This window comes from Macaca nemestrina, chromosome 15, assembly GCF_043159975.1.
Source record: "Macaca nemestrina isolate mMacNem1 chromosome 15, mMacNem.hap1, whole genome shotgun sequence".
Lineage (NCBI taxonomy): Eukaryota > Metazoa > Chordata > Mammalia > Primates > Cercopithecidae > Macaca > Macaca nemestrina.
In genome coordinates, this window is record NC_092139.1 from 103,324,588 (window position 1) to 103,346,020 (window position 21,433).

General features: G+C 44.0%; 2 long non-coding RNA genes across 3 annotated transcripts in view; one reads left to right on the forward strand and one right to left on the reverse strand.

Annotated features, from left to right (window-relative positions):
- LOC139358721 (uncharacterized) overlaps positions 1 to 12,891 on the reverse strand; it is a 62,350-nt gene extending 49,459 nt beyond the window's left edge. The window contains exon 1 of one of the 2 annotated variants that reach the window (XR_011614115.1): positions 11,706 to 12,890. This is a non-coding gene — a long non-coding RNA (uncharacterized lncRNA). Of the gene's footprint in view, positions 1 to 11,705 lie in introns of both variants that reach the window. The other variant, XR_011614116.1, reaches the window with a different exon arrangement.
- Positions 12,892 to 12,909: 18 nt separating this feature from the next.
- Positions 12,910 to 20,804, forward strand: LOC105464532 (uncharacterized). Its single transcript, XR_011614114.1, has 4 exons — positions 12,910 to 13,119; positions 17,633 to 17,759; positions 17,955 to 18,098; positions 18,919 to 20,804. It is a non-coding gene; the product is annotated as an uncharacterized lncRNA (long non-coding RNA).
- Positions 20,805 to 21,433: the final 629 nt, after the last annotated feature.

Consider the following 21,433-nt stretch of genomic DNA (forward strand, 5'->3'; position numbering starts at 1 on the left):
CAAACTCCTGACCTCAGGTGATCCACCTGCCTCAGCCTCCTAAAATGCTGGAATTACAGGCATAAGCCACTGCACCCAGCCCAGGCCTAGTTAATTTTTAAATTTTTTGTAGCGATGGGAATCTCATTGTGTTGCTCAGCCTGGTCTCGAACTCCTGGTCTCAAGCAATCCTCCCACCTCAGCCCCTCAAAGTGCTGGGATTACAAGTGTGCACCACCGTGCCCTGCACACATCCTGACTTTAATGTTAGCTGTACAGTGCTCCTTTCCCTTCAAGAATCTATAGATTTGTAAGCATCGTCATTTGGAGCCCTGTAAGTTATTAGCAATAAATCCTGTAACTGCTACTCTTAGTGCAGTCCCTAAGGTAAAATGACTCGATTCTGTCTAATTGGGCTGAAAAGGACATAGATGTGTTAGTCTTTAGTTTCTCAAGCTAATCCAGTTGCCATTCTGCTGACAGAGGATTCACATTCAAAATGTCTATAGATATTGCCATATTCTCATTTCTACCAGTAGTGTATGGGCAGGCCTTTTGCAGTACACTGTCATCAAAATTCGAGGTACTCAATCATTTGCATTTTTGCCATCTGAGAGGTGAAACATTTGATGTCATTGCCTGCACGTGTACTTGGCAAAATCAAGGATGCCAGGAAGGGGATGTAGCTTGCCTATCTCTCTTGGTTTCCTGAGGAGGTTGCCTGAAGTATGGTGCTCTCAGCAGCCCCTATGGAGTGAAGAATGCATTATTTCAGAGGAGATCAGAGCAAGCCAGAACTTGTGGCTTTTACAGTATTTTAGTTTGGGGTCAAGGGTTGATTGGCATTCAAGATTCATTCTTGGGCCGGGAGTGGTGGCTCACACCTGTCATCCCAGCACTTTGGGAGGCTGAGGGGGGGTGGATCTCTTGAGCTCAAAAGTTCACGACCAGCCTGACCAACATGGTGAAACCCCATCTCTACCAAAAATATAAAAATATTAGTCAAGTGTGGTGGTGTGGCTAAAGCAGGAGAATCACTTGAACCCGGGAGGCGGAGGGTGCAGTGAGACAAGATCACGTCACTGCACTCCAGCCTGAGTGACAGAGCGAGACTCTGTCTCAAAAAAAAAAAAAAAAAAAAAAAAAAAAGATTCATTCCTGTGACATGTAAGGGAATGCTTCTATATCACAGGTACATCCCACCACATCCCACTACTTACTGTACCATCGCACCCACTTGAAGTTTCAGTGCAGCAAGCCTGGCCGTGCCCTACCATACCTCACACCTTTTCAGATCTGTGGTCCATTTTCTTTCTATCTGCCTATACTTTTTTCTTAATTTGTAGACACTCTTGCATATTAACCTGTGGTCTGTCACATGTACTGCAAATATATTCTTCAGTCAGTCATTTGCCATTTAACTTTCCTTGTCGTTTATTTTTTACATTATGAAAATGTCCTACATTTTCTCCTGGTATTTTATACTTTTATGTTTTATGTTATCAAATAAGAAAGGATGCTATTTGTTACATAGTATCATGTTATGTTTGTATAGATATATGTTATTAATGTAAGTGTTCCAGAAATTGTATGAAATTTCTAAAATCTGATATGTCCTGGGATAATGTTATCAGTTATAATTCCAGTTGTTATTTTAAAATGTCATATATCACATGAATAACTAAATTTTCTTATGAAAATTCAAATGAACTCTCATGAGATCATTAACCATGGCCATTTTAATTTTTTTTTGTCATACCCCAGGCGGTTATCATTTACTCTGATGCTTTCCTGAAAGCACTTGCAAATCGCTATGACACAAAATTTCAAGAGATTCATAAAAAAAGACTCAGGTGTAGGTGTCTGATAACTTTTAATTCACACTGTTGAACCCATTAAACCGGAGTTGTTCTTAAGCCTTACAGCCCTGCGAATGGGAGCTGGATGACTTGATAGAGACTTCAGAGAAATAGTTACAACAGGTTATACCTGGACAACCTCGGTGCCTGAGGCTGTGTTGGCCACACAGAAAGTTCACCAGAAACCTGATGATATCACCAGAGACATCCAAGCTGCAAACCAGGAAAACTCATTGGATTGAAACTGCCGCACCAGAAGAAGAAAAAAACAAATGCTATTTCTATGTAAGTATGACAGGAATAGATGCCCAAATCTTCGATCTTTAGAGATATAAAAGGCTAGGTCCAGGTTCTCCAGCAGATGTGGAAAACATCATCAACTGATCTAGTTAAATCAAGAGATTAAATCTTGGCTCTTGGGGACCCTAGTTTCGGGGTACTTTCCAAACTCTTGGCATTATCCTCTCATTAGTCCTACTGATAACATTTCCTATCTGTTGCTTCTCTCAGGAGTCTTCAGTGCTTGTCAGCAGCCACTGACTCATCACGTGATCTCAGGAGGATGGAGCAACGAAAACTGCTTCAACTGGAATTGTCAAAAAAAGAAAAAACCTACTGAAACTCTGCTTCATGATCTTCAGACAGCATGGAGACCAAGTCATGTGGAAACCGAGCGTAGCGCTAAGCAGTGGGTCACACCCTGAGTCCGACTGAGAGAATGACCCGAATTGGGCAATTGTTAAAAAGAAACAAGAAAATAGATGGCCAGGTGTGGTGGCTCAGGCCTGTAATCCCAGAACTTCTGGAGGCCGAGGCGGGTGGATCACTTGGCCAACATGGTGAAACCCCTTCTCTACAAAAAGTACAAAAGAATTAGCCTTGTGTGGTGGTGTGAGCCTGTAATCCCACATACTCAGGAGGCTGAGGCATGAGAATCACTGGAACCCTGGAGGCAGAGGTTGCAGTGAGCTGAGATCGCGCCATTGCACTCCAGCCTGGAGTATGATACCCTGTTGAAAGAAAGAAGAAAGAAAGGAAGAGAGAAAGAGAGAAAGAAAGAAAGAAAGAAGGAAGGAAGGAAGGAAGGAAGGAAGGAAGGAAGGAAGGAAGGAAGGAAGGAAGAAGGAAGGAAGGAAGGGAGGGAAAGAGGCCCTGAACCAACTAGCTATGGCCATGTAACTGAAACTAAATTGATCCTGATTTCCCCTCAAATGCTGGCTCTACCCACAAATAAAAATTAAGCTTTTCTTCCTTGCCAACCTGGAAACATGAAGCCGATACAAATAAGCTTGTGCAGCTCTGTTTGCAAGACAGAGGTGAAGGTGCCTCCTCATTCTTGCTTTGTAAGCTGCGCTGTAACTGCTGGGCTGCTTCTTACCATGTTCACAAATTATTCTTTTGCATGCGCAATCACCTTAAAAATTCTTAAATTTGATCTGATTTTCTTTTTAACAAAGTATGATTTTGCTGTTGGTTTCTGAGAGTTGGCTTTGATGTGATAATTACTGCTCATATTTCTAGCTTAATGGAAGTTTTTATTTGGATTTTGTTAAATGACTTTGAGTATTTGTTCTGTAGAGGTTTATGGCTAGAAGGGGAAGTGAGGAGTGGAAGGGATCTCGGGAGGAGAAGGGGAGGGAAGAGGGGCTTACTTGTCTAGTGGTGTCTCACAGGGTCTCGGGTCAGAGAGCTCCCAAGGGTGGCAGCAGCTTGGGGGCCTTAGAATTTTGAGGCTCCAGCTCATCCATAGATAACACTTGTCCCGTGAGGTTTCACAGGGCATGCAAAGCAGGCAAGCTCTAAATGGCTAACAGTTTAATTGTTGGGACTATTTTTTACAATAACTGGATGTGCACAAATTTGAGTTTGGCAGCAGTGGGCTTTTGAGCTAACAGATGTGAATCTGTAGTGAAGAAATAAACAACCCCATGGGTCCATAGGCCCAGGCCATTGTTGGCTCATTTTTAGAACAGCAGCTTAGAGACAGCCCATGTCCAAGGATTCTAATAAATTAAGGAGGTAAAGGCTCCCTCTTACTACACAGTGCACTGCATTGCAGACAGAAGGGTCAAGTGTTTGAGGTGGGAGGAAGTGAAGGTGGAGCCACGTGGCCTACAGCAGCAATGAAGAGTTGATGGAGGGTGTGGTGGCACTCCTCTGTAGTTCCAGCTACTGGGGAGACTGAGGCAGGAGGAGCGTTTGAGCCCAGGAATTCGAGCCTGGTACATTCCAGCCTGGGTAACAGAGTGAGATCCCATCTTTTAAAAATAAAAACGAGCTGATAACACACGAGCAAGCAGTGTCTGAATGCTCAAGGTAGTACAAGTTCCCATGGTGAGATTTGCTTCGGTGAAACCCCAGTGTACACTTCTTGCAGTCTTGGGAGTAATATCATCCTCTCCCATCATGGATATTAAGAACAATATTACAAAGGAGGTGCACACCCCCTGCGGTATTGAGAGTAAGATTATGCTCTCCCCTTCGGGATATTAGGAACAATATCGCAGGAGGTGTGTACAATCCCTGTGATATTGGGAGTAATATCATCCTCTCCCCCTGAATGTAAGAAACAATATCACAGGAGGATGTACACCCCCTGTGATATTGGGAGTCATACCATTTTCTCCCCCTCTGGATATTCGGAACAATATCACAGTGGGTGTGTACACCCCCTGCGATATTGCCACCAGTATCATCGTCTCCCTCCCGGGATATAAGGAACAATATCACAAGGGGGTGTACACCCCCTGCGATATTGGGGGTAAGATCTTCCTCTCCCCCACTGGCTATGAGGAACAATGTCACAGAAGGGGTGTACACCCCCTGCTCTATTGGTAGTGATATCATCCTCTCTGTCCCTGGATATTAGGGACAATATCACTAGGGAGTGTACACCTCCTGCGAAAGAGGATGATATTGAGACTAATATCATCCTCTCGCCCCCTGGATATTAGGAAACATATCACGGGGGAGGTCTATGCCCCCTACGATATTGGAAGTCATATCATCCTCTCCCACCCAGGATATAAGGAACCAGACGATCGAAGGGATGTACACCCACTGCGATAGTTTCAAGAATGTCATCCTCTACCCCCTGGCTACTAGGAATAACAACATACAGGGGTGTACACTTTCAGTGATATTGGGAGTCATATCATCCTCTCCCCCCCGGATATCAGGAACAAGTCTATTAATTACTAATATTAATAAATATAAAAATTAATAGTAATAATCGATATTAATAATCACAATGAAGATAGTAAAAATTAATACTGGTTAAAAATGTTAATGATTAGTATTAATAGTAATATCACTATTAATAAAAAAATAATGATATCAGCAATTATTGTTACTTAAATCAATACTAAGTGATGTTAGTGATAAAATAATAATTAATATTAAGAACTAATATTGTTAAATGACATTAATATTATTAATCATAATCATATCTTTAAAATATTATCAATAATTAATGATGTCATACTATTAATTAATATTATCATTGATAATTATTAAAATCAATCATTGATGTTTAATAATTAATAATGTCATTACACCTACCTGTGACGTTGTTCCTAATATCCAGGGATGGAGAGCATGATTTTAGTTTTAATATCGCCGTCGGTGTACACTCACCCTGTGACATCGATCCTAATATTCAGGGGGTAGAGTATGACATGACTAACAACATAGCAATGACTGGACAGCCACCTGGTGATATCACTCCTAATATTCCCGGAAGAAGTCTATTCTATGACTCCCAATATCGCAGGGAGTGTGCAGCTCTTCTGTGATATTGTTCCTAGTATCCGGAGGGGGAGAGGATGATAATAATTTGCAGGCTGTGTTCACCGGCCCTGTGATATTGTTATTAATATCCTGGAAGGGAGAGGGTGATATTACACTCCGTACAGCAGGAAGCGTACACACAGCCTGGGATATTGTTCCTAATATCCATGGAGGGCACAGGCTGATATTACTTCCAATACGGCAGAGTGTACATCCACCCTGTGACATTCTTCTTAATATTCCAAGGCCAAGAGGTTGATATTACTCTCAGTATGGCAGACAGTGTACATTCCCGTGTGATACTCTTCCTGATATCCGGAAGGGGAGAAGATGATATTAATCCCCCTATCGCAGGAGGTGAACACCCACTCTGTGATATCTTTCCTCATATGCAGGGGAAGAGAGGATAATATTATTCCCAATATTGCAGAAGATGTACACGCCCCCGCGCAATATTGTCCTTAATATTCCAAGGCAGAGAAGACGATGTTACTCCCAATATCACAGAAAGTGTACACCCCACAGTGATGTTGTTCCCATGATCCGGAAGGGAAGAGGATGATACTACTTTCGAAATGGCAGGGGGTGTATACGCCACCAGTGATACTGTTCCTAATTTCCACGTGGAAGAGGATGATACTACTCCCAATATCGCAGAGGTTATAAACACTCCTTTGATATTGTTCCTAATATCCCGGGGAGGGGAGAGGATGATGATATTCCTCCCTATATTGCAGAGGGTGTACACCCGTCTTTGATACTGTTCGTAATGTCTAGAGGGGGAGATGATATTACTCACAAAATCGTAAACACGCTGTGTGTCCACCGTGGATCCTAATATCCAGGGAGGGATAGTACTCCCCAAGTCGCGGGGGGTGTCCACCCCGCCTGTCACATTGTTTCTTATACCCAGGGAGGAGAGGATGATGTTGCTACTAATATCGAAGAAGTGTACACGCCCCCTGTGATATGGTTCCTAATATCCATGTTGGGAGAGGATGATATTACTCTCAATATCACAGGGGTTGTCCATCCCACCTGTGATATTTTTCCTACTATCCAGAATAAGAGAGAATGATATTACTCCCAATAGTGCAGGGGGTGTACCCCCCGCCATGTGATATTGTTCTCAAGGGGTAAAGGAAGAGAAGATAATATTATTCCTTGTACTGCAGGGGGTGTACTCCCCGCGATGTGGGGAGTCATAGCCACCCCATCTCCCCTCCTGGCTATTACGGTCCATGGTGGACTCACAGCCTGTTTATAGTGTTGTGAGTAATATCATCTCCCTGTCTGGAAATTATGAACTGTTTCACAGACGGGTGTACACCCTCTGAGGGTGTACACCCGTCCTTATTGGGAGTCATATCATCCTCTTCCTCCCTGAATATTAAGAGCAGTATCCCAGGAGTGTTTCTATTCCCTACGATATGGGGTGTCATATCCTCCTCTCCCACGTCAAAATTAGAAACTAGATCACTGGGGGTGTGTACACCTTCTGTGATCTTTAAAGTAATATCATCATCTTCCCTCCAGGATCATGGGAACAATATCCCTGGGGGGTGTACACTTTCTGCCATATATGTAGTCATATAATCTCCTCTGCCTTGGAATAGTATGAAGGACCATCTCACACAAGGGTGTACAACCCTTGCTGCGATACTGGGAATAGGATTATCCTCTTCCCCCTCTGCATATTTGGAAAAAGATCAGAGTGTGTGTACACCTCCTGCGATATGGGGATTAATATCCTCTTCTTCCTTTCTGGATATGAGAAAGAATATCACATGGGGGTTTATACTTTCTTCGATATCTGGAGTCATGTTATCCTCTCCTGTTTTGAATGGCAAGAACAATATCTCAGGGGGGATGTACACCCCCTGCCATATTGGGAATGATATTACGCTCTCCACACCTTGATATTAGGAACAAAATCCCAGAGTGGGTGTACAGCTCCTACTCTATGGAAAGTAATACTGTCCTCTCCTTTCCTGGATTTTAGGAACAGTATCACAGGGTGGGTGTACACAGCCTGCGATTTTGAAAGTAATATCATCCTCTCCCCCTCCGGATATTAGCAACAATATCGCAGAAGGGTTGTTCACTCTCTGCGATATTGGGAGTAATACAGCCGCCTGTGATATACTTCCTAACATTGAGGTGGGGAGAGGATGATATTACTGCCCATAGCGCATGAGTTGTAAAACCCCTTCGATATTTTGCCTACAATCCTGAGGGCAGAGGATGATATTACTCCCAATATCGAAGAAGGTGTACACCCCCCTGTGATACTATGCCCAATATCCACATTGGGAGACGATGACATCACGCCTAATATCGCAGGGGATGTACACCCACCCTGGGATATTGTTCCTTCTATCAAGAGGGGGAGAAGATGCTATGACTCCCAATAACGCAGGGGCTGTGGCTGTACACCCCTCCTGTGATACTGTTCTTAATATCCTAGGGAAGAGAGGATGATACTACACCCAATAGGGGATGTACACCCACCCAGTGATATTGTTCTTAATGTACTCCACCTCCCACCACGAGGGATATCGTTCCTAATATCCAGGGGAAGAGAGGATAACATTATGCCCAATACCGCAGGGGACTGTACACACCCTTTGTGATGTTGTTCCTAGTATCCGAAGGTAGAGATGATGATATTACTGGCCATATCGCAGGGGGTGTACACCCTTCTGTGATATTAGTTTTGACATTCAGTGGGGGAGAGGATAACATTAATCCCAATATCGCAGAAGTTGTACAGACCCCTGTGATATAGTTCCTACTGTACAGGGACAAGGGAAGAATATTACTCTCAATATCGCAGGGGATGTAACCACCCTGCCTCACGTATATTGTTCCTAATATGCAGCGGGGTGAAGGCTGATAGTACTCCCAATATCCCAGAAGGTGCACACACACCTGTGATACAGTTCCTAATATCCAGGGGGAAAGAGGCTGATTTTACTTACGATATCACAGTGGGTGTACACGGCCCCCAACCCCGGGGTATCGTTCCTAATATCTAGGTGAGAAGATGACATTGCTGACAATATCGAAGGGGGTGGACACCTCTTCTGTGATATGGTTCCTGATATCCAGGGGGTGAGTGGATGATACTACTCCCAATAAAGTAGGAACCGTATAGCCACCCTGGGATTTTGTCCTTAATAACCACAGGGGAGAGGTGATATTACTACCAATATTGCAAGGGGTGTACACCCCTTCTGTGATATTGTTTCTGATATCCAGGAAAGGATAAGATGGTATTACTACCAATATTGAAGCGATATACAGTCCCCATGGGATATTGTTGTAAAGATACAGGTTGAAAGAGGATGAGATTCCATCCAATATAACAAGGGGTGTACACCCCGCCTGTGATATGAATCGTAAAACCTAGAGGAAGAGAGAATGACATTGCTTCCAAAAATACACGGGGTGTACACCCACCCTGTGATACTGTTCCCACCATCTAAAGGAAGAGATGATGATACTACTGCCACTACCGGAGAAGGTACACACCTCCCTGTGATATTGTTCCTCATAACTTGTGGGGGAGAGCATGATATTACTTCCAATATGACACTGGCTTGACACCCAGTCTGTGATATTGCTCCTAATTTCCAGTAGGTAAAGTATGATGTTCCTGCCAAGAGAGTAGTGGATGTACAGCCGCCCTGTGATATGTCTCCGAATATTCAGGGAAACACAGGACCACATTACCCCAAATCTCCCAAAAAGTGTACACCCATTGTGTGATATGCTTCCTAATATCCGGAGGTGCAGAGGATGGTGTTCGTTCTCCTATTGCAGGCTGTGTACACACAACCTGTGAAATTGTTCCTAATATCCTGAACAAAAGAGACTGCTAATAATGGATACACATTGCAGGGGGGAGTAATTATTACGATCCACATCGTAATGGGGAGTAATAGCAACCCCCTCTCTCCCCCTTGCTGTTAGGATCCACATCACAGGGGGGTGAGGCACCCCACGCGATATGGGGAGTAATAGGATCCTCCTCTCTCCCCCTGGCCTTATATAAGGAGGCTGGCCTTATATAAGTGTCCCCCAATGCCATCGCAGGCTTTAATGTATTCACTTAAAGTTTTTTCCTTATTTAGATCTGCCTTTCCCTTAACAGATCTAATTGCTGCCCGACATTCTGTATTAGCATTTTCATGAGCAAGCAGCTGAACTATCACTTTCTTGGCATAAGAATCGGAAATAGCCTTTTGAGCCGCATCCTGCAAACGGACGATAGAATCTGGATAAGGCTCCCTTGGACTCTGTTGAACTGTGTGAAAAGAAGAATAAGCAGTAGCAGGGTCGTGAATTTTTTCCCAGACTCTTCGGCATATAGTTCTGAGCTGATCAACAGCCTCATCACCCATTACCATCTGTTAATTTAGAGTACCCCATGCCTGTCCGATTCCAAGCAGTTGATCAGATGTGATATTAACGGGACGTTGGGCTTGAGCATTTCTGCGTGCCTGATTTGTTGCTTCATCCCTCCACCAGGTTTTAAATTGGAGAAATTCAGAGGAGCACAGGGTGGATCGGGCTAGTGCCTCCCAATCCGTAGGTATTCAACGTCTGTTATAAGCCACATATTGTAACAAGGAATGAACATAAGGAGAATTTGGCCCATATTGTCCAATTGCTTGCTTTAAGTCTTTTAATATTTTAAAAGGAAATGGCTCCCAGCATGCTTGAGCAAGTTCTCTGGGCTCCTCAGCTGGCGAAATAATTACCAGAAACTGCCAAGCATTCAAATCCCCCATTTCTTGTGCCTGGCGAATGGATGCCTGGATTGTCCCTGTGCCATCATTTGTATTTGGACCGGCTCGTAGCATTCCTCTACCATAATTAACAGGTGGGCAGGCCTGGATCATTCCCTCATCCTAATTGGCTGTTGGAGAAGCCTGAAGTTTCCCTTCGCCATAGTTACTGGCGGCGCCTGCAACAATGGGAGCCCCAAGGCGCGTCTCAGGCTCCCCTTCCAAAAATTCCCAAGGCTGACCTGGGAGTGGCCATTCCAGACCTTCCCCTAAAGGCGCGGTAGGTGGCACCGTTTCTTCTATAAGTTTTTGGAGATTAGCACACATACCTTCCGGTTTCTCGCCCTTTTTAAAACTAGACTGTCATGGTTCAATTTGCTGATACTTAGACTCCTGATTATTCAACTTTCCTATATCATCCTGAAACTCCTCCTTCTCCTCCTCAGTGTGGAAGGGCTCCAGTGCCGTTTTAATTGCAGACCACACAGACCAAGCAGAGACGGGAATACCGCGGCCCTCTTGTGCTCGTTTTAAGTCTGATCCGACCTTGTCCCAATCTTTTACGTTCATGGTTCCATATTCCGGGAACCAAGGAGAATACTTGTCTACCAGATGGAACAAAGATGTGAGATTTTGGGTACTCACAATTACCCCTTCGCGGCGCAGTAACTGCTGCACAAAGCTTAAGTAATTAGCGAACTTACTCTCAGCCTGACCCATATTTTCCCCAGGTTTCCCTGGAATTCTCCGAGCGCCCTACTTAGCCTAGAGCTTGAAGTGAAAACCTACTCGGGAGTCCTTTGTCGGTCGTCCTCCGCTTTCCACGCTCTAGTGTTCCTTCACTGGATTATTTGTAGAGATAACGGGGAGCCCCGCTTTGGGCACCAGAGAGCAGCCTGGGCAAACGAGGGAGACCCCTGTTTCTACCAAAAAAAAAAAAAAAAAAAAAAAAAAAAAAAGCCAGGTGTGGTGTCGCGCGCCTGTAATCCCAGCTACTCCATGAGAAATCAGACAAAACCTGGCACCAGAGACTGATTTTCTTCTAAAATGCTTTCTCCAAAATATTTTTAAAACAAAAGGGGGAAATTGGAAAGGAAAATATTTTGGGCCCCCCAAATCACTAAGATTAAGGGAAAAGTCAATCTGGGAACTGCTTAGGGCAAACCTGCCTCCCATTGTATTCAAAGTCATCCCCTGCTCACTGAGAAGAATGCATATCTTATTGCCTCCTTTGGAAAGGCTCATGAGAAACTCGGAAGAATGCAACCGTTCGTCTCTCACCTACCTGTGACCTGGAAGCCCCCTCCTGGCTTCGATTTGACCCACTTTTGCTTCAGGTTGTACCGGATCAAACCAATGTTCCTCTTACATATGTTGATTGATGTCTTCTGTCTCCCTAAAATGTATAAAACTGTCAGATACAGTCAGTTTCGCTTCCAAGGTTTGGCATGTTAACGTTCTTGTTTTTTGTTCTGGAACTCAACTTTCTTGTTCTCCATGCCTGCTTGCCCTTGGTTACTGTAAACAACCTTCCAGTCAGTTCTAATCAATAACTCACATCTGTTCCCTTGGTTACCTGCTCTGCACCCATTTCTCCCTTCGAAACCACACGTCCCACCGTTGTAACTCACATCCCCCTTTCCCCTTCCTTATTTGGGAAAATATTCACAAATAGCCAAACGGGTCAGTTTAGATCTTGAGGTCTGGCCCCAGCCCATGCCAGAGGTAGGGATTGCGTTAGGAATAAAAACCCCTGCTTTCCTTTGTTCAGTGTGCTCTTGGGATTGTGATGGATGCGAGCAGCAGGCTTCCGCGGAAGTAAATTGCGTTGCTGAGAAAACTTTCGCTTGAGTGCTGGTTTCACTTTGCGGCACCGAGCATTTATCTCCAGCAAAACCAAGCTGTGCTCTGACCACCTTGGGCAGCTGTCATCAGGACATCCTGAGGCTGTGTCATGCACAAGTATCCCCAACCTTGGCAAAATAAACTTGCTAAATACTCGTATCCCCAAATGCTCAGGGAGACTGATTTGAATAATCATAAAACCCCGAGGCTGCACTCCAGCCTGGGCGACAGAGCAAGACTCCGTTTCAGAAAAATAAAATAAAATAAACTAATAAAATACTCCGGTCTCCCGCACAGCCGACTCTTGCGTGAATTACTCTTTCTCTATTGCTATTTCTCCGTCTTGAGAAATTGGATCTGTCTAGGTAGCGGGCAAGGTGAACCCACTGGGCAGTTACAGAATTGTCATTACATTGCTTGCTATAACCTTGTATACAAGGTTAAATATGAATGTCCTCCTTGCATGGTCAGATCCCAGCGCAGGAAGGACGCACCCCCTACAAACTGCTAGGCCAAAACGGTCATTCTGGCCTCATCCAGCCTCACGTGAGATAGCAATCTCCCGTCACTCAGGGCCTGAGGGGGCGGGGCCTGAAGCCCCGTACAATCAGGCGCGCTGGGGTGGGGACCCTTCAATCAGGCGCGCCGCCGGAAAGGAGAGGGCGGCTTCCGGGCTCTGGCTGGCGGGCGTTTTGTCTCGCTTTCGCCGCAGTAGGCTCTTCCTGTTAGTCTCCGCTGCTACTTCTTGACTCTGGGAGGCCCGGGTGGCTCTGCAGCAGCCTCTGCCACCCTGTGACCTGCGGGTATTGGGACATCCCTAGCTGACGCCAGGACACCCGGGAAGCAGAGGAATGGTGAGTGGACTGCGCCTGGCTTCCCGAAGTGGGGAAGAAGGCTACTTGAAACCTCCTGGAACCAGCCATCGGCTGCGGAACCTGCGGACCGAGTCGCGGGGTGCAGCCGGGCCTCAGTCCCCTTCTGTGCAGAGCCGGGCGGGGCGGGCAGCGGGACCCCTGCGTCCTGTCTGTACCTGTGGGCGCCACTTCCGCCGGCCGGAGCCCTCTCGGGAACCCCGCGCCTCCCCCACCCAGGTAGTGCGGTGACCACCAGAGGGTGATCCGGGAGAGCCCCGACTTGGTGTGCGGGGTTCCAGCGTGGGAGGAGCTGTGGTTCATGGAGCTTCCAGTCCTACTTTCTCCCCCTGAAATTAACCTGAGGTTTTGTTAAAACGTTAAACGGTGTGTTTGAGCAAACAGCGAATCATAAACCGGGTACCGCAGTCATGGTTTGTGGTTTGGGGTCCACAGGAGGGGCGTAAATGAGAGGCTTTGATAAGGTTAATGAGGAAGCTAATGAGAGGCTAAATGAGAGGCTTTAATAAGGTTAATGAGGAAGCAAACCATATATATATAATATATATTACACAATACATATATTGCATATAATATATAATATAATATCTTATATTGTATAGTATATATAACATATTATATATATTTTATATATATATATTTTTTGAGACGGAGTCTTGCCCTGTCGTCAGGCTGGAGTGCAATGGTACAGTCTCAGCTCACTGCAACCTCTGACTCCCGGGTTCAAGCGATTCTTCTGCCTCAGCCTCCCAAGTAGCTGAGCTTACAGGCGCCCACCACCACGTCCAGCTAATTTTTGTATTTTTGGTAGAGACAGGGTTTTGCCATGTTGGCTAGGTTGATCTCGAACTCCTGACCTTAATTGATCGCCCGTCTCGGCCTCCTAAAGCGCTGGGATTACAGGCGTGAGCCACCTTGGCCAAAATGTTTCTGTTTCCAAACATTTTACATGAGAGGAAAGCAGGGAATAAATCATCTGACACTGTACTGTAAAAAAAAATCTTTGTGCCTCTCTTCATCTTTCCTAAGTGTACATATTACCAAAATGTCTTTAGGTTGAGGTCCCCCGGTGAAAACTTTACAGGGTGTTGTGTCCTCAGCCACCCTCCTGTCTTTTTCCTAGTCCTGGTATTTTAGAACTGTCTGGGGATGACCCAGGATACCCACAGTGGCCATGTCTGTTGGAGGGTCTAGTGAGTATCAGCCCCGGGGTCATCTCATCGCCAGGGACAGCCTGAGATAGGGGGTAGAGTCCCTCAGGGGAGCAGCTGGATGCTCTTGGCCTTAGAGGAATCTCCTGGTATAGTTTCATCTAAAATGGTGATCCCTTAGGGTCATTAAAATTTTAGGATATTAAAATTAATGGACAATACAATGTAATGTCATGAAAGTTAGGTCATTAAAACTGTTGCTTCAGCTGGAGTTTTTATTCCTCGGAGACACATTGATGGTTTGCCAATGGGATGCTGATACTGAGAGGAAAAGGCAGAAATGATTTCTGCTCTCTAGATAGTCTCAGACTTGTGAAGAGAGAAAAACTGTCCCAAAGGACAAGGAAAACCCGCCCCAGAGAGGATGTGCAAGAACCTGAATATTAAAATGCACTTAAAGGCACACAGGAGGACAAAGAGCAGTGCCAGTGCCTCCTAGGAGGTCACTGAGTACTTTACTGAACAGGATGGGTGTCCCGAGGAAGAGGAATAGAATGGCCTGCCGTGACACTTAGAAAGGTCTGTGTTGGGGTCAGCACTGCCTCTCCCTGAGTTTGTTACCTTGAAAAGGCTTGTCCGCTTATTGGCCTTTCAGTTTTTCATTGACTGTAAGATACATTTTGTCAGTACAGCTTGAAAGGTAAAAATACTATTTCCAAAGAGGCAAGGTAAAAGGATGTATTTTATTTGCTAGAAATTCGTATTTATGGCCGGGCGCGGTGGCTCAAGCCTGTAATCCCAGCACTTTGGGAGGCCGAGATGGGCGGATCACGAGGTCAGGAGATCGAGACCATCCTGGCTAACACGGTGAAACCCCGTCTCTACTAAAAAAATACAAAAAACTAGCCGGGCGAGGTGGCGGGCGCCTGTAGTCCCAGCTACTCGGGAGGCTGAGGCAGGAGAATGGTCTAAACCCGGGAGGCGGAGCTTGCAGTGAGCTGAGATCCGGCCACTGCACCCCAGCCTGGGCGACAGAGCAAGACTCTGTCTCAAAAAAAAAAAAAAAAAAAAGAAATTCGTATTTATTTCTTCCCCAGAGTGAGTGTAGTAAGTTTTAAAGGTCTGTTCTTTTTAAGGGTAATTTCAAATGGAATTGTAGGACTTAGCTTTGTAAATGCTACTGGTGAAATAAAAGTGTGATAGATAAATTGATGATTTACAAAGATTCACCAAAATGTCAGTTCCCCTCTTGTAGCATGGTGAAGAATTTATGACACTGGACACATCTGTATCCTCTTATCTGGATATCTGAGGGTCTTTTTTGTTGTTTTTTGTTTTTTTGGAGACACTGTCTTGCTCTGTAGCCCGGCTGGAGTGCAGTGGCGCCATCTTTGCTTACTGCAACCTCCGCCTCCCGGGTTCAAGTGATTCTCCTGTGTCAGCCTCCCGCGTAACTGGGATTATAGGCACCCACCACCACACCCAGCTAATTTTTGTATTTTTAGTAAACACGGGGTTTTAGGCCTGGCAGGGTGGCTCATGCCTGTAATCCCAGCACTTTGGGAGGCCAAGGTGGGCGCATCACGAGGTCAGGAGTTCCAGACCAGCCTGGCCAACATGGTGAAACCCTGTCTCTACTAAAAATACAAAAAAATTAGCTGAGTGTGGTGGCAGGCACCTGTAATCCCAGCTACTCGCGAGGTTGAGGCAAGAGAATTGCTTGAACCCAGGAGGTGGAGGTTGCAGTGAGCCAAGATCTTGCCACTGCACCCCAGCCCAAGCGACAACGCGAGACTCCGTCTCAAAAAACAGACAAACAAACAACAAAAAGACGGGGTTTTGCCATGTTGGCCAGGCTGGTCTCAACCTCCTGACCTCAGGTGATCCCCCGCCTCAGCCTCCCAAGGTGCTGGGATTACAGGCGTGAGCCACCACGCCCGGCCCACTCTATTTTCTTTTTATTCCCTAAATTTTAATATGTTTGAGTTTGTCTGTTCCTTTATCACTTTTTTCTTACATAAAAAAAAATTCTGCCTAATCCTTCATAAAAAAAATCTTCCTGTGACTTCTGAAAGTGTTCTGGTTTTATCTTTCATATTTGATATATAATAAGTTGATTATGGATCATGGAATAGAGAAGGATGCAATGCATTTTCCCAAGTAGATGCCAGCCTGGTTTGCCTCATATTTTAAAGTGCATGTGATTTCTTTTTCTATTCTACAGTGCCTACTCTATCATTCCTCAACTTTCCATATAAATGCTGGGTCATTAAGACTTTTTTTTCCCTTGGTCTGCTTGCTCATCTCTGCTAATACTGTGCTGTCCTGAATATTTTCATTTGAAAATCTTAGAAGTATGTTAGACAAGCCATCGCTCTTTTTTTAGACGACTAAAAATCATTAGACATTTGTCATTTTTACTATGTATGAAAAAGTAGTTTTTCTTGCCTTAAAAAACCTGATTTGGGAATTTATGTGATTTCATAGGAATAGCATCTGGAAGTGGTGACATTAATGTCATTTTAAAAAACATGTGTCATATTTCCTTTTATTCCTTTCTGCCTTGACACTGTGCAATAGAACTTGAAAAAATTGTTGTATTAGTATTGTTAAATATCAATTATTTGTTTTATTTACTAGTCAATTAAATTTAATAAGCCTGTTCTCTTTTGGTGTAATCACATGGAATGGGTTCAACTCCCCAGTTAACAAGTGACAGCACATGTACAATATTGTCTACCAGGGAAATTCACTGAACACTTACTTTCAGACTGTATTTTGGTGTCTGGTTCCCTAAGCACCACTGCAGTGACACAAAATAATAGACCTTCAGCAGAAAAAGTTTTGGCAAATATATTGTGTAAGCCATTTAGAGACAGTGAGTTGTTCTTATTACCTAGGTTGGTGGAATCCCTTTCAAAATGTAAGTTACTAACACAAACAGAGATTGAACTTTGGGACCAGGCATTTTTATTAACAAGTAGTCTCAGGACTGATAATATTAACTCCCTTATGCACATCAGGTAGGACTTTATTATGACAGATACCAGAAATGTACAAAGTGAAGTTAAAAGGTAACTCCTAGCAGCACATCTTACTCCCTGGATTCTCTAATGAGATGGTTGTTTCTCCTTTGCTGTTGCCTTTTTGAATAGTTCAATTCTAGCATAAGTACTGCTGTGTGGGAGGGAGTATGTGTGAACAGAGTAAGAGTTGTGACAATCAAGTCATAGAATAAATGCTTGGAAATTTTAGAATCATGTAAACAGCTTATGAATTGAGTATAGATTCCCAGTGCTGTCAGTCTCACCCATCCTTCTATCCACATGTGTGGAATGTTCTAGGACTCCGTGGCTTTTGAGGATGTGGCTGTGAACTTTTCCCAGGAGGAATGGGCTTTGCTAGATTCTTCTCAGAAGAATCTCTACAGAGAAGTGATGCAGGAAACCTGCAGGAACCTGGCTTCTGTAGGTAAGAATGACAACACATTTCACTTAATTACAGAAGTATTTCCCTATCATCAGTGCTATTTGTGATTTGGAATGTGGCAAGGGAATGATTTGGTGAATAAATCAGGCATGGGCACGGTGTACAATGAACATGAAATCTAGTAATGTTTCTATAGTTTGTAATAATTCATGATAATTTTGTGAGTCTGCATTTTAGGAAACAAATGGAAAGACCAGAATATTGAAGATCACTTCGAAAAACCTGGGAAAGATATAAGATAATTTGCACTGAGAAGAGGAAATAAAGTCCTCTGAAGGAATCTTAGCATGTCATGAACTTAAAAACAAGCAGTCAAAACAAGTAAGGGTCACTTGAAGTTTCTTTCTTTTTAGAAAAATTTCACCCAAAATGTAACGTACTTTAGTGTAGCAGTCAGTGTTTGGAAAACAGTTTACTTGAAAATAGTACTACAAAAGTGTATATGAATGTTACTATTTTGGTCATGGCCATGCAGGTGGTAGCTGTGTTTTCAGTAGTAACCTATTTACTTTCAAATAATTCAGTCATGGAAAAAAAAAATGCGTTTTCCCTGGTATTGGTAGCAGTGTAAGTCCAAGACCTATTAATAAGTAGAAAGTTATTAAACCAATAATAATGTGCTTGTCATTTTTTTATAGAAATCATATGGTACAGAGATTGTGTGAAAGCAAAGAAGGTAGTCAGTATGGATAAGTTGTCAGCCAAATTCCAAATCTTGATCTGAATGAGAACATTTCTACTGGATGAAAACAATGTGAATGCAGTATTTGTGGAAAAGTCTTTGTACGTCATTCCCTCCTTAATAGGCCTTAATAGGCACATCCTGGTTCACTCAGGATACAAACCATATGGAGAGAAGCAATATAAATGTGTACAGTCCAGGTGTTAGAAGACACATGATAATGCACCGTGGAAATCCAGTTATAAATGTACAATATGTAGGAAAGCTTTTTATTTTCTCAATTCAGTTGAAAGACATCAGAGAACTCACACAGGAGAAAAACCCTATAAATGTAAACAATGTGGTGAAGCTTTCACTGTTTCCAGTTCTTGTCTAATACATGAACGAACTCACACTGGAGAGAAACCCTAGGAATGTAAGGAATGTGGGAAAACATTCAGATTTTCTTGTTCTTTTAAGATGCGTGAAAGGACTCACACTGGAGAAAGACCCTATAAATGTACCATATGTGATGAAGCCTTCAGCTGTTCCACTTCCCTTCATGACCATGGAAGCGTTCACACTGGAGAGAAACCCTATGAATGTAAACAGTGTGACCAAGCCTTCAGTCGCCTCAGTTCCCTTCACCTCCACGAACGAATTCATACTGGAGAAAAACCCTACGAATGTAAGAGATGCGGTAAAGCCTACACTTGTTCCAGTCACCTTACTCGCCATGAAAGAAGTCATGATATAGAGGCTGGGTGTAGTGACTCAGCCTATAATCCCAGCACTTTGGGAGGCCAAGGTGTGTGTGTATTGAGCCCAGGAGTTCATAACCAGCCTGGATTAAAACAATGTGAAACAACCTGGGCAACATGGTGAAACCCTGTCTCTACAAAAAATAAAATAATGCCGAGTGCGGTGGCTCATGCCAGCTACTCGGGAGGCTGAGGCAGGAGAATGGCGGGAACCCGGGAGGCGGAGCTTGCAGTGAGCCGAGATTGCACCACTGCACTCCAGCCTGGGCGACAGAGCGAGACTCCGTCTCAAAAAAAAAATAATAATAATAATTAGCTGGGCATGGTGGCACATTTCAGTTGTCTTAGTTCTTTTTCAAGGACATAAAAAGCCACGGGGGGTTGGGGGGAAGCCCTGTGCATGAGGATCACAAGGTCAGGAGATCGAGACCATCCTGGCCAACATGGTGAAACCTTGTCTCTACTAAAAGTACATAGATTAGCTGGGTGTGGTAGCATATGCTTGTAATCCCAGCTACTCAGGAGGCTGAGGCAGGAGAATCACTTGAACCCAGGAGGCGGAAGTTGCAGTGTGCCGAGATTGTGCCACTGCATTCCAGCCTGGCGACAGAGTGAGACTCCATCTCAAAAATAAATAAGTAAATAAATAAAGCCCCTTGAATGTAAGAAATGTGGTAAAACATTTACTCTTTCCCATTCCCTCGTAAACACGAAAGAGCTCACACTGCAGAAAAACCTTAAGAATGTAGGAAATGTGGTCAAGCCTTCAGATTTTCCTGTTTTTGAAGATTTGGGAGGACTCAGAGTGGAGAAAAGCCTTTTGAATCTAAATTTGTGGTAAGGCCTTCAGTTGTGTTAGTCCCATTTGAAGACATCAGCTCATTCCTGAGAAAAACCCTATGAATGTCCAAAACATGGGAATGCTTCATTTCTCTCATACCCACTCAAGGACATATGAAAATGCACACTGTAGCTGGCTGGACCTTGTAAATACAAGAACGTACACAGGATTAAAACTCTTAATAGTTTAGAAACTGCAAGAATACTTTCAGTTTTAACATTTACTTGAAGTCATGTGAAAACTCCCACTGGAAAGAAGTTCTATAAATGAAGCTTTTCTAATTTGGAAAGCCTGATGTGAATTGATTATCGTGCAGTGCTTGAAAAAAATGTATGAAATGTTACACAAGTTGCAAGTATATTGTTTTTATCAGTGGCTCATTCTTAAAGAGTCTTGAGTATGCATTTCACCTTGTTTTGCAGGGAAACCTTGAGGTGAGAGTTCTGTAAATGCCCTTCAGGCAGTAGTACTTGAATTTCATAGATAATGATATTTTCTTAAGTTTGTTGGTAGAATTGTTGTCTATTCATTTGATAATGTGCTGGATTCATGGTTGAACTTTGATGTTTTTCTAATACGTACAAAAAAATACAAAAATTAGCTGAGGGTGGTGGTGCACGCCTGTGGTCCCAGCTACCTGGGAGGCTGAGGCAGGAGGGTCACTTGAGTTTGGGAGGTTGAGGCTGCAGTGAACCAAGATCACACCACTGTACTCCAGCCTGGGCGATAGAGGGAGACCTTGTCTCAAAACAAACGAGAAGCTGGAAGAAAATGAATATTGCAAAGCACTTACATAGATCTGAGGCCTTTTACACGCAAGGTTATTTGTGAGGATTATGAGATATCATAAAGGCAGGTAGGGTTAGCTCCATTTTACAGATGGAGAAGCTGAGGCTTAGAGGTGAAAACTTGCCCTGCAATACAGGATTCAGACCCCAGTAAGCCTACCTGAAAAGCCCTTCCCAGCATATTATGTTGTCCGTAGAGGGAAAAGATGAGCAAAGAATGGGGACTTTTCAAGAATTCATGTAGAATGTCAATGATCGAGTCATGTGTGGGTATCTTGAGTCTGGCAGTATAAATGACTAGTTGTGCAGAAGCAAAATACCACATTTCCTGCTCCAGCAGAACTGCAGGATTCTCCAGCCACAAGCATGACTCATGGTTGGAGTGCACACTCTGGATAATATAGATTTCAAATTCCAGCATATGATGAAGATATGAGAAATGTAGTTATTTACTTATTTATTGAGGCAGGGTCTCGCTCTGCTACCCAGGCTGGGATGCAGTGGCATGATCACACCTCACTGCAACCTCCACCTCCTGGGTTCAAGTGATCCTCCTGCCTCAGCCTCCCTAGTAACTGGATTACAGGAGCCCACCACCACGCCCA